The sequence below is a fragment of the Azolla caroliniana genome, unplaced genomic scaffold (genome assembly GCF_043228905.1).
Source record: "Azolla caroliniana isolate FFs.n. ecotype wild unplaced genomic scaffold, voAzoCaro1.0.p SCAF_14, whole genome shotgun sequence".
Taxonomy (NCBI): Eukaryota; Viridiplantae; Streptophyta; class Polypodiopsida; order Salviniales; family Salviniaceae; genus Azolla; species Azolla caroliniana.
In genome coordinates this window covers 16,649,567-16,661,552 of record NW_028230449.1, presented here as the reverse complement: position 1 = coordinate 16,661,552, position 11,986 = coordinate 16,649,567, and positions in this window count along the sequence as shown.

Sequence of the window (11,986 nt, the reverse complement as noted above, 5' to 3'; positions counted from 1 at the left end):
TGAACCCCGCCCTCAGCAGCTTGTCAATTTCTTCTTTCATGCGGGTCGGTAATTGCGGTTCATGCGGTAGCGGCGCTGCTAGACAGGTTTCGCATCAGTTGCTAAATTGATCTTATGTTGGTATAACTTGGGATCTAACCCCTTCATGTCCTCGTGAACCCAAGCGAACACATCTTTATATTCCGTGAGTAGTGCGATCATTGTGATTCTCTGGTCCGGCCTTAATTCCTTTGCTATGGAGAGGAACCGGGGCTCCGATTCCGTACCCACATTCACTTCGTCGAGAGCGGAAGCGGTGACTCGTCGTGAAATCTCCATTTCCCTTTCGAATGCCACCCGTGCTCTGCTGAGTTCCAATATGGACTCTGGGTTTGGTTTGGTATATTCTGCCGCAGTTGCGGCGACATCTATTTCGAAGAGCGGAATAATCCGAGGATGTTCGTCAAGGTACGCTTTCAATTCGGCATCCTCCACCCCAGCCAACATATTTATGTCTTCCGCGTATAACGGTGTTATACCCTTAGGTTGTGGCATGTTGCCTTCCGTAGGTACGCGAACCTTGGTGCGTCCATGCCGGAAACTGATACACTCGTGTTGCCAGCTCTACTTGATATTTGTTGTCCGAAGCCATGGTCTGCCCATAAGCACTAGGTACGCTCCTAGGGCATCCAAAGCGAGGACGACCGCCGAGATGTCGAAGCAGTGTCCTCCCACGATGATGACTATTTTGCGAATTAACCCCAACGGTCGCACTGAGCCGGTATGTGCCATGCGGAGCTAGAATGGACACGCATCCCATTCGGAAATGCCTAATTGTTCGCAAGTTTTCGCGCTAATCACATTGACGCCTGAGCCGTCGTCGATTATGCATCCAGGAACTTCCTGTCCGTGCAATATCACTGTAATAGCCGGGTTGTGTTGATCCACCACCAGTGGTCCATCGCTGACGTCTATCAAGTTTGTGGCAACGCTCGCCCCGGGCATGCCTGCCACCTGTGCTTCCATGGTCTGGCGGAAACGTGGAACTAGCTGTAGCAGTTTTTCCATAGTTAACGTGATTTCACAGCCTGCTAACACTTGCTGAATGGGGTCCGGCCCCGGTCTTTCGTTCTCTATTCTCTCCATTGTGTTCGCGGACTCTTGCCGCATACGTTCCGTATTGGTCGTGTTTGCTTTTTCCACCCAGGCTTGGGCTTGTCGTCGTACCTCGTCCTACGCAGCCCAATCCGCCGTTTTTGTTTGCTGGCGTGTTGTGACTTGTTGCACCTCCGCCGTAATCGTATTGACGGCGGGCCCCTTTCCCTTGCGTGTTGGGCATTGCGTGGCATAGTGTCCGGGTTGCTCACAAATAAAACAATGGATGCTTGATTCTCCCTTCTCAGCCCTAGGTGTTGCGTGCCGCTCTCCGGGCGCTACTTGCTCTTCGCGGTCCGGCCTCGTTTGTCGGAACGTACGCGGTGGCTACTGTTGGTCCCGTCGTTGTTCCTGGTGCCGCTCATCCCCCGAGCTTTCGTCATAATGCCGGTGATCCCTATATTCCCGAGGCTTACCCTGATAGCCATTGAAGCTGCCCCGTTTGTTTGTCGGGCGTTGATGTTCGTATCGTCGTCCCCCTTTGGCGTAACTCGGATGTCCACGATAATCCTCGTCCTCTGGGTGTCCTCCTTGGACTCGTTGTGATTCCGGTGATTCCGGTTGTACCAGTCCTCCCGCGGGTTGCAATCATTATACCGGGGTCGGTCTTCTTGCCTCCTTTGTTCCGCCCGGTGCGGTTGACGCTGTATATCCATTCTATGGACCGAGGGAGTGGCTCTGTTTAACATATTGTACTCGCATTGGTCAACTGTGTGAACCTTCAAGTGGCAGATTGGGCAGTGGATTCGCATATTGCACTCTACCGTGGAATGCCCCGAGTTCAAGCAAATCGTGCCATGGATTGCTTGACGAAATTGGCGTTCCTCATCCTGAGGTAACGCTTGTCGTAAGGATGACATCGAAAACCTCTCCTCCTCGTCATCCAACTCGAGTTGTAACGCTCGTTCAATCACCATATCCACCGTTTCCCCTTTTACGCTATTGTTGTTGAGCGTTGCCTGGATAGGCTGGCGTAACGCTGCTAGAAATGTCTCCCGAGCCTCCTCCTCCGCGGGGCTTCATTCCAGTTTCTGTCGTAAATTTTGGAAACGTAAGCTAAAGTCTGCTATCGTCTCGATCGGTAGCTGCTTAATTGTATAAAACTGCCCGAGAATCTCGCATTGTGGAACCCTCCGATGGAAGAATCGCAAGAAAGCGGACTGGAACTGATCGAAGGTTGTTATGGCTGGTAAGTCCATCTATGAATGCCGGAACGCCGCACGCCCATCTAATGTTAATCCGAACTCTGTCATTTTCGACTGGTGTGCCACCGTCTCGAAGAGATTCTGCGCCATGTGGTTCGCATTCCAAACATTCAAGAACATGCGAATATGAGTTGCGGCGTCGGTTTCGCCGTTAAAACGGGGGTGGGCAAAGGCCATAGTGAGAGCTACGGCGGATCGGAAAAGGTCACAGGGTGGCTGCGGTGAGCGTGGTCCCCGTGTCTCGTCGAGGTATTTGGGGAGCAAAGAATCCCCTTTGCAGTCCCGGCAGGTAGTACTGAGGTCGTTGATGCGCGGCTTTTGCCTAGCGCGTTCTTTTGCCTAGCGTGTGACAGACCTTGTGATTGGCCGGTCTTGTCTTGTTGGTTCTCTGGGTCGTCTGCGGCTAAACATCCATTCGTTGTTGCTCGTCTGTGAGGAAACACAGATCACCAAGCGTGCCAAAAGTGTTGCCTTTTAGGAACACGGTCCGTGGTCAGTCCTTCGACCTAGACCCCAAGGTGGGTGTGGAACAACAAACAGGGTTTAAGCGTAATGCGTAAGGGGAGAACCTCTGTAATTCCTCCGCGTATAAGGGAAGACGGCTACAACTGAATCCCTATCACAGGTTACACTTATGTACTACTACGCTTAAGTATTCGAGACACCGACACTGAATTAGCCGCAGTTATACACAGAAACTCAGAGAAGATAGAATTCTATTATCAGGCGTTCTTTACATTTCAAAAATTACACGCACCTCCATAAGAGGTTTTCTATCCTTTATATATGCAGGGTCTAATTAGCCGTTCACGCTTCCTGCGTGAACCGTTACATGCGTTATGCTCTTATATAGTTTCTTATTCCTACGCTTTTGGCCGTCGGTTACTATTCCGACGGAGAACAAGTGGGATGCCGCTTCTCTTCTTTGGGTGCCTCCATATGCACCCGTCCTACAGGAAGAATCGGTACGCCTTCTTCCGTACCCGGCTCGCTTCCTTTCTCGCCCATGCTGCGTTCGGCATCATCATCTGTAGGAACCTCCTGATTTGGAGCCACTCCCTGTCGTACTTGCTTTCGTCAAATTCGTTAAGCGCTGGAGTGTTCCTTTTCCTCGTCGTTACGATAGCCGACTCGAAGAAATCCTTGCCGACTTCTTCGTCGTTGAACCTTGCCCTTGAAAGCATGTCGGCCATGGCGTTGTCCTTTCCGGAGATGTGCCATAGGCACTTAATGTATGCTATCCACCGGAACATTGCTAGGTCCGGCGTCATGAAATTCGGAAACCATGCCGAGTATCGGCAGGCAGTCCGTCTCGATGATCACCTCCATCTCGATCAGATAATCCTTGTCGGCCCGGACTGCCGAAATGACACCCCAAAGCTCGCGCTTAACTTGGGTGTATCCTCGTTGCCGCTCGCTCAATACCTTCGCCCCGAACCGGATCGGGAATCGTACGCCGTCCTTGTCCTCCTGACTAATTACCCACCCGATCCCGGTCCGCCTGGTGTCCACCGTCACACAGATGGGAACATCCTTGCCGTAAACCGCTTTACGGAGAGCCGGCGCCATCGTAAGCGCCTCCTTTAGTCTCCATACCGACTCCGTGTGCTCCGTCCTCCACTCAAAGCTACACCCTTTTTTCAATAGTCCGTAGAGGGGTTCCGCGACATGTGCATAGTGCGGGATCCAGATGTGGTAGAACGTGCATGCTCCCAAGAATCTGCGGACCTCTGTGACCGAATTGCAGTCGTGTTTCATCGCGGAGATGGCTTCCACCTTGGCCGAAGACGGTTTCCAACCGTATGGTCCACATAGGTGCCCGACGACCATGATCTCTGATTGCCCGAAGGCCGGCTTTTCCCCGGAGAAGGTGAGCCTCGTGCATTCTAGTCTCTGCAGCACCTTCTCGCAGTCATCGATGTGGGACGCCACGAAATTCCGACATCCGTCTGGCTCGATTGCCTCGTCCTTTTTCTCCACCGGGCATCCCCTGATCGGGATGTCGTCTAAGAATGGCATGGTGATGTCCGGGATACAATCCCGGAGCACATTGTTCATCGCGTTCACCATGTGAGCCACTGAGTTCGTCCCTCCTTGTGGCAGGGACACATCCGCACTAGGCCGAGAGGAGTCCGCATCGTCGTAATGTCTCTGCTCTCCACGGCTAGTTGGAACTGATCGTACCCCGAGTACAGATCACCGACAGAATAGATCGACCTTCCAGCGAAGGCCTCCGCGAACTCCTCTATGGTCGGTCTGATTCCTGCATTACAGATGGTCACCTTGTTGACCGGTTGCATGTCCTGAATGAAGCGCAGCGTGCCGTTCTTCTTCGGCACCGTAAACCACCGATTCGAATATGGGACACTCGACGGTTCGAGGATGCCCATCTCCACCTTTTGCTTCAGGAGCTCCATCAACTTCAGGATGTGAGCTCTCGGCACCGGAATCAGCTTGAGATTCCACGGTACATGCGGTACCGTGAAGATCACCATCAGTTCGACAATTGTCGGGTCTACGCACCCGATCTCCTCCGGTGAGAATGCGAAAGGCTTCCCGTGCCTCCCGAGCATTCTCCGAAACCGGTCCTCTTCCGCCGGCAGTAGAAAGCCGCCCCCACCGACCTTGAGCTCCCGTAGCGTTATGTCGGTGAACCGGTGCCCTTTGCCAGCCGGATTTCGTAAACTTGGGTCCGACGCGACCCCTTTTATCCGCTCCTCGCTGCCCTCCGACAAGGGTGTTGCGATTGGCCTCACTTTCCAGTCCACAGTCTTGTACTTTGTATCCACGCGGGCCGTCCGATCCGACCCGATCCTTTCCCCGAAGTCCGCGATGACTTCGTACGTTCCCATTGACCCTACCGGAACGGTCCGGTCTTCTCTAAGGTCTTCACCGATCACCTTTCGCAGTTCGCCCAAGGTGTCGTCAAAAGAGACCACCTCCACGGCGTCGCTGATGTCTTCGTCGGGGAAGAGGACTCTGCATCCGCTGAGCCGCTCCTCCGCTCGCTTCCTCTCTCGGCCGCTGACGCCGGTTATAGTACAACCTCCGTTGTCGGAGAACCAAAATTTCCTACCTACGGTACAAGTTTGCTTCCGTACTTTACATTTGTGGGGTTCTTCCCGGGTGTCCGGACTATCGCGACCCCACGCCTCGATAGCCCTCTCTAAAAATCCCCTCGGGTTTCGCCGCCGAGGGCCTCGTGGTTACGCTCGTGGTTTGGTCGCACCGTTAGGAACTGGACCAAGTGACGCTCGTCCTGGCTCTTGACTCTTGCATAGGCTAAACCGTTGTCCAACACCTTGGTCTCCATCTGTGCCGCCGTGATGTATGGCTCTCCTAGTATAACCGGATGTGAGGACGTCTCCTGCACGAAGAAGTGTTGGTCGATCTCGACGTCGCCAATTTTCACCCGTACGTTCGGACAGGCCCCATGTAGTTCTTCCGTGGCGCGCGTCGCCGCCCGTATCTTCCAGCCGTGCTTGGTGTTGATCGGCCATTTACCCTTCTTGTAGAAATCCATAGACATCAGGTTGATTTCGGACCCATGGTCTACCAACACCACCACCGGTTCCAGGACATTGCCGATCCATACAAGGGTTTCCGTAGTTGCCTTGGCCCAATGCGGCTTTGTGTAGTGGCTTCCCGCCAACTCGTCTTCTAGGGCTTCGTCTTCCAAGTGCGTGGTCCGCACATCCACCGGCTTCTCCAGTTCTGGCTCCATCGAGAGCCTCTTCCGCTTCACCAAGTCTACGATAGAGTCATGGAACTCCCTCTTGGCGATTCCCAGCACCTCCCGCAACGACAACTCCACTTTACTATCGAGGATCCGCTCTTCAAGGACCTTCCGTAGGTCCGTTGCTCTCTCGATTTCGGTGCTCAACCGAAACCCCACCTGCTTCTTCCCATCCGGCACGCATGGGTTGTCGGCACCGGCTGGTTTCGGTCCGAACCGGGTCTCGTACCTCTGCGGGGGACCGACCCCTCCGGCCTTTCCTGCCCGTTTGTCTTCCACCAGAACCTCGTAGTTTTGGCAAGCGGCTTCTACGAAGCCCGTCTTCTCTTCTGTTCCGCGCGGTCTGCCTCTTCCTTCTTCAGCCGAACTCCGGAGAGGCCTTCTAGCACTAGCGGCCAGAATCCAGAGTCCTTCGCCTTTCGGGTCTCATCACCCCCGACCCAAATTCCCGCCAACACTGAGTAGTTAACAGCTTCGACGTGCCGTGCCGTGGCCTCTTCCATCAACCTCTTCATTCCGTCACGCCCCGTATTCAGTTCTAGGGCTCTCCAGGTCTCGCTCGCGTGCACCCGCCCGTTCCAGAGGTACACCACATTGGTCCTGAGCGTGTCGGCGAAATCCGCGCAATCCTTCCGAATGTGACCGATCCCGTCACACCACATGCACCGCTGCCCAGCCGGCAGCCTCCGGTCGCGAGGTTGTTCGCCGTTGTCTCTTTGGGCCTGTGCGATCCAGAGGTCACGCACCATTTGTGTCAGCTCCTCCAGATGGGCCTCTGACCACGTCGTTCGATGCCGACCCCGACTCCGGCTAGATTCGGGTCTCTTCCTTCCTACCGGCCGGCACTGATACCGACTCCTCGAGCCTCCACCCCGGGACCGGCCCCGACCCCGACGAGCTTCCGTCGCTCCAATCGCGCCATTTGTCGAAACGGCTGCAGACCCGTTTTACCACGGCCCAGTCTGTCGTGAGGCCTTCGTCCGTTTCCAATAGGGGACCCACCTTTTCCCTCTCGAGCGTGTCCACCGACTTGACAAACAGTAGTGCTCGACTTGTTTCGAGCACCGTCCGGTCCAACGTCGACAGCCGCGCGAACCGTTTTTCGAACTCTTGGAGGAGCACCAACGTGTTCCTCCCCTTTCTGGGGCTTTCCACCCACGTCATGAAGTCCCGCCTTGACAACCGAAGCGAGTCGTCAAACCTGTACTTCTCGAGGAGCTGCAGCTCGAACTCCTCCCAAGTCTGGCATCCGGCCAACACCTCGAGCACCTCCGCGTGGATGCCCGGCGTCACCACCCAAGGGAATCCGGACAGCCGCATGTCCACCGGGATATCCCTCATGATCATTTCGGCCCGATAAGACTCCAAATAACTTGTGGCGTCTTTCCCTTCGAAACGGCCTATAGAGCCGACGATCGATTCAATGGCTCTGTCGAGGGTGTTAGTAGACAGGTCCCTCCGGATGGGAAGGGGGAGAAGAACAGTGCCGACGAACAAACTCGGCCGAGGCCGATAGGCCTCAGCCGAAACGGTATGAACCGAATAGGGAGAACCCGACTTCGGAGAGTCGGATGGTGTAGGCCCGGTATGAACCGGATGAGGAGAACCCGACTTCGGAGAGTCGGATGGTGTAGGCCCGGTATGAACCGGATAAGGAGTACCCGACTGCGGAGAGCCGGATGGAGCCCATCGAGGCTACAGTTGTAAATAGCCGAAAAGTCATATTAATATAAATATGACTTAGGGCAAACTTTTGGTTACTGTTGTCATTCTAGTTGTCATTCCTTCTTGTTGGTGCAAGAAGAAATCAGAGCGCGTAACTATACAGAGAGAGAGAGAGAGAGAGAGACGAGGTCGTTGCCTCTGTTGTAACCGCCGCCTGTGGCGAAGATCTGAGAACACGAGGTCGTTGCCTCAGTGATCTCACTGTTGTATATTTCTGCATAGTGACAGTTTGCAGCTTGTGGGCTGCCGTGGTTTTTCCCCTATAGAGGGGTTTTCCACGTATACCTCCCGTGTACCATTTCTCTTCTTCTTCTCTTCCTTTTGTGTCGCGTTTCATTACCTGTTTTCTGTGTATGAAAAGAATCTCGGTTGTGGCCGAGCGTCGAACATAAGGAATGTCGAGTTACCAACAGAGGGTACCCGTCCCCTCACGAGTGCTCACCAGCCGGTCGATGGCCACCGCCATTGCCTCTGCTAGCTCCGATCCCCTCATCTTTCGACTCCTTTGCCGCCCCGTTCACGTTGGGTTCACCAAATATGTCGCTATGTTACACTGTCGTGTGGGTTTTCACACATGATATGAAAACTAGTAAAATAACTATTTACGATTAGCTTAATATATTGATATGGAAAGATAGATGTGTTAAAGAGCTTCATAGCGTATTTTACTACGCATAAAACAGATAAACAAGTATCAAGTTATGTGAGTGTGAAGTTTGAAGAAAAGAAAAGAAAAGAAAAGACAAAATTGTGAGCTATCCCACATAGATAGGACAACATTGGAACCCAGAATATATAAGGGAAACCAAAACATATTCGTTCTATCAATGTGTGGAGCATAGGATGTTCAAGGTGACTTGGGCTACAATATGTCGTGTGCATGCTTCGGGTGTACGCGCGTTTAAATGGCCGCGTGGACGTTTTCGGAAGTACGCGCGCATGGACGTCTTCGGATGTATGCACGTGTGCAAGTTTCGGGTGGACGCGTATGTGCGGCGTGGACGCGTGTGTGCGCACGCGCGCATGCGTGGATGCGTACACTACGGCGCGGACAAGACTTTTGTGCGCGGATGCGTATACAATGCGGGTTGGATGCGCGCGCGCGCGTGGATGCGTACACTACGGCGCAGTCGGGACGTGCGCATGCGTGGATGCGTACACTACTACGTGGTCGAGACTTTTGCACGCTGACGCATCTACAGTTTGGTTGCGACGCACATACGGATTGCGCACGGGCTAAACTTTATGGATGATTGTGTCATTTGGCCGAATTATACGGACAATCGCATGCAACCAAAAGCCAAGGCCATGCAACTAAAAGTAAAAAGGCATGCATCTGAAAATGGAAGCATGCGACTAAAAGCAGAGGCCATGCAACTAAAAATAGAGGCCATCCGACTAAAAGTGGGCATGAAAAGTAACATTGGGGAGGAGGATCAATGAGGAGCTCGAGATATGTCCCATTTTTTTTCCCTCCTAGTTTTTTTTTCTTCTTCTTTTTTCCCCTTCTTTCTTCTTCCCTCTCCGATTCGAGAAGAAAATTATCTCACATATTGATATCAAACTCTTAGTTTTGTGGACTTGAGCTTTCTTGTAAAAGATTATCTCTGGGATTCATATCGGACCACTCCTTGCATGGTTGTTGGCTCCTTTCTTTGGAAACAAATCTCTCATTTCCATACCCAACCCATTGTAACACAATTCTGAAATTATAAAGAATTGATTTTCTTTTGCAATAAATGAATGATTTGTCTCTCCCTCTTGTCTCATGCTTAAAACTTGCTTGTGTTGTTCATGTTGCTCTAAATCCTTCTAGTCCAAAACTGCAGCGGTTCTGTCTCACGATCTGCACATAATGACGGATTTTCACGACATAATTAAGTGGTGAACCCAACGTGAAAGAGGCGGTAGGAAGGATATCAAGTGCAACTCAAGGTGAGGAATTAACGAAAGGTATGGTGTCCATAGTGGAATACATGCTGAAGGTGAGAGATCGAGAAGCTTTAATCGACAAAGTTGTTGATCGTACGGTCGAGATAGCTGGACAATTTGGTGGCAAGAACATCACGGATCTTCTTATTACCTATCGGAACGAGATGCAACAAAGGGATGTCAACGATCTCAAACAAATTTCTAGCTTCAAACGTGTGGTGGAACCATAGATCCGCGTGCGCATCATGGAGATCCAAAGTGAGCATGCAACTTGGGTAGAGTTCGAAAAGGCGCTTCTCGCCGAATACATGCTTGAAGACGCATCGCGGATGACTCGACATACGCTAATGTCTTGGATCGAGAAGAAAGGGAAGAATATGTGTGCGTCTGGAGTATATGCCGAATTCGACTAGAAGTATAACCAACTTCCGAGTGTTGATCAACGAGTTCTCGATGGAGATAAAGTCCTACTATTCCTGAAGGCAGTGGATGCCAAAGATCGGTGTGAATTGGGTAACTTTTTGGAGGATGAAACACAACCAAATGGCTTGGTGGCGGACTGGGCGGCGGTGAAGAAGGCTTGTAGCCATCTTGATAAGCGTCGACAATGGCAAGAGGAAACTTATATGGAGAATCCACAATCGTGGAGGAGAAATGCACCTGTGACGATTGAGTCTAACAAGCCGATCAACAATTTCGACAAGAAAGCGATGGAGGAATCTATAATCGAAGAGCTCTCCAAGAAGTTTGAAGCGGTATCGTTGGCCAACTTAGGTCGACGTGGACCAAAGGGAAAAGAAGCATATAGATGTGTGTGGTGCGACAGCTTCGAGCACTCACGAAGGGAGTGCACTGACTTCCAAGACGCGATTCGCAAGAATGTCGTCTATTTGGACGGTGTCGTGAAGAATTTCGGCTAGAGGTGGAAACCGGGAAACATTGTCTACATCGGCGGGGTGCAGCGTGTGTACGCACCCATGTACATTTGGTGTGAATATCGAGGGCGCCTTTATGGCGCCGAAGAGTAGTCAAGTCGGGGCAGACGATCCCATGTAAGTCGGGATTTGTCCCACGTTGTAACGCATCCCTTTCCTTGTTCTATAAAAGGAAGGGAACGCCCTTTGTAAAAGGCTTGCCCATTTTGCATTAGAGGGTATACCGTTAGGTTTAGAGTTAGGTTCTTCTTCTTCTCCTTCTGCATGTTTGCTTAGGGTTTTCTTTGGTTCGGCCTCCCGTGCAAGACCCCGCTCGGCACGACGAGCTGAGAGCTCCCCGACGGCGGCTTGACAGCAGACGACTACTGTAACCTATCTCAGTCCGGCTCGACGCCGGGAATGTATTCTTCCTTTTATATATATATATATATATATATATATATATATATATATATATATTTGTTTGTGTATATTCGCGTCGTTGTTGGCGTCGGGTGCTTACCCTCTCCTGCGTTTCTGTACATAAGGCGTGAGTCGAGTTGGGCTGTGTGTGCGTGCGTGTGTGTGTGCGCGTGAGTCGGTGTTAAGCATGCTCTCTCTCTCTCTCTCCCTTCGGTTGCTTCCGGTGTGTTTCTGGGATGCCCCAGGAACAGTGAAGCACGACTTCCTACGCTCCATCACTCTCTAGTCCAAGACCCCCGTGGTCCCGCCTTTCTCCACGCACGCGCGTAACAACGCGACATCTTTGGTGAACCCGACGTGAAAGGCGGCAAGGGAGGATGGAGTCGGAAGACGACGACCTTGCGGAGATGGTGGCCGATGTGGTGTTGGAGTCGGCACGAGTGGTGATGAGGCGAGAAGCAGCGCAACAAGCGGTTGAGCGAGTGGTCGAAAGAGTCGGCCGTTTCAACGGGGACAATGTCCCATCGTACCTGGAAGCCTACAACGCGGAAATGGAGGAGCGTGGCGTAGACGAGGCGTTGAGGCTGGAGTTCTTCCGTCGGGTCGTAGCTGTCCGGATGCATGCGGAAGTAAAGGAGCTCCGTGAGGCTCATAGTTCATGGGAGGCCTTCGAAGAGGCGCTCTTGAAGGCATACGGAGGACGGCGAAAGAGCCGGGGACGACACGATTTCGACCAGTGGGTAGCAACGACAAAAACCCACCGGGGTGCAACGAAGGCGTTCCTAGAGTTCGAGCGACGGCTTGCTCGGCTCCCGGAGCGAGAACAAGGTTTGGTGGGGGCGGACAAAGTCGTTTTGTTCGTCAGGTCGATCGACCGAGCGGAACGGGAATCCATCGGGATTGAGCTCGAAGACGAT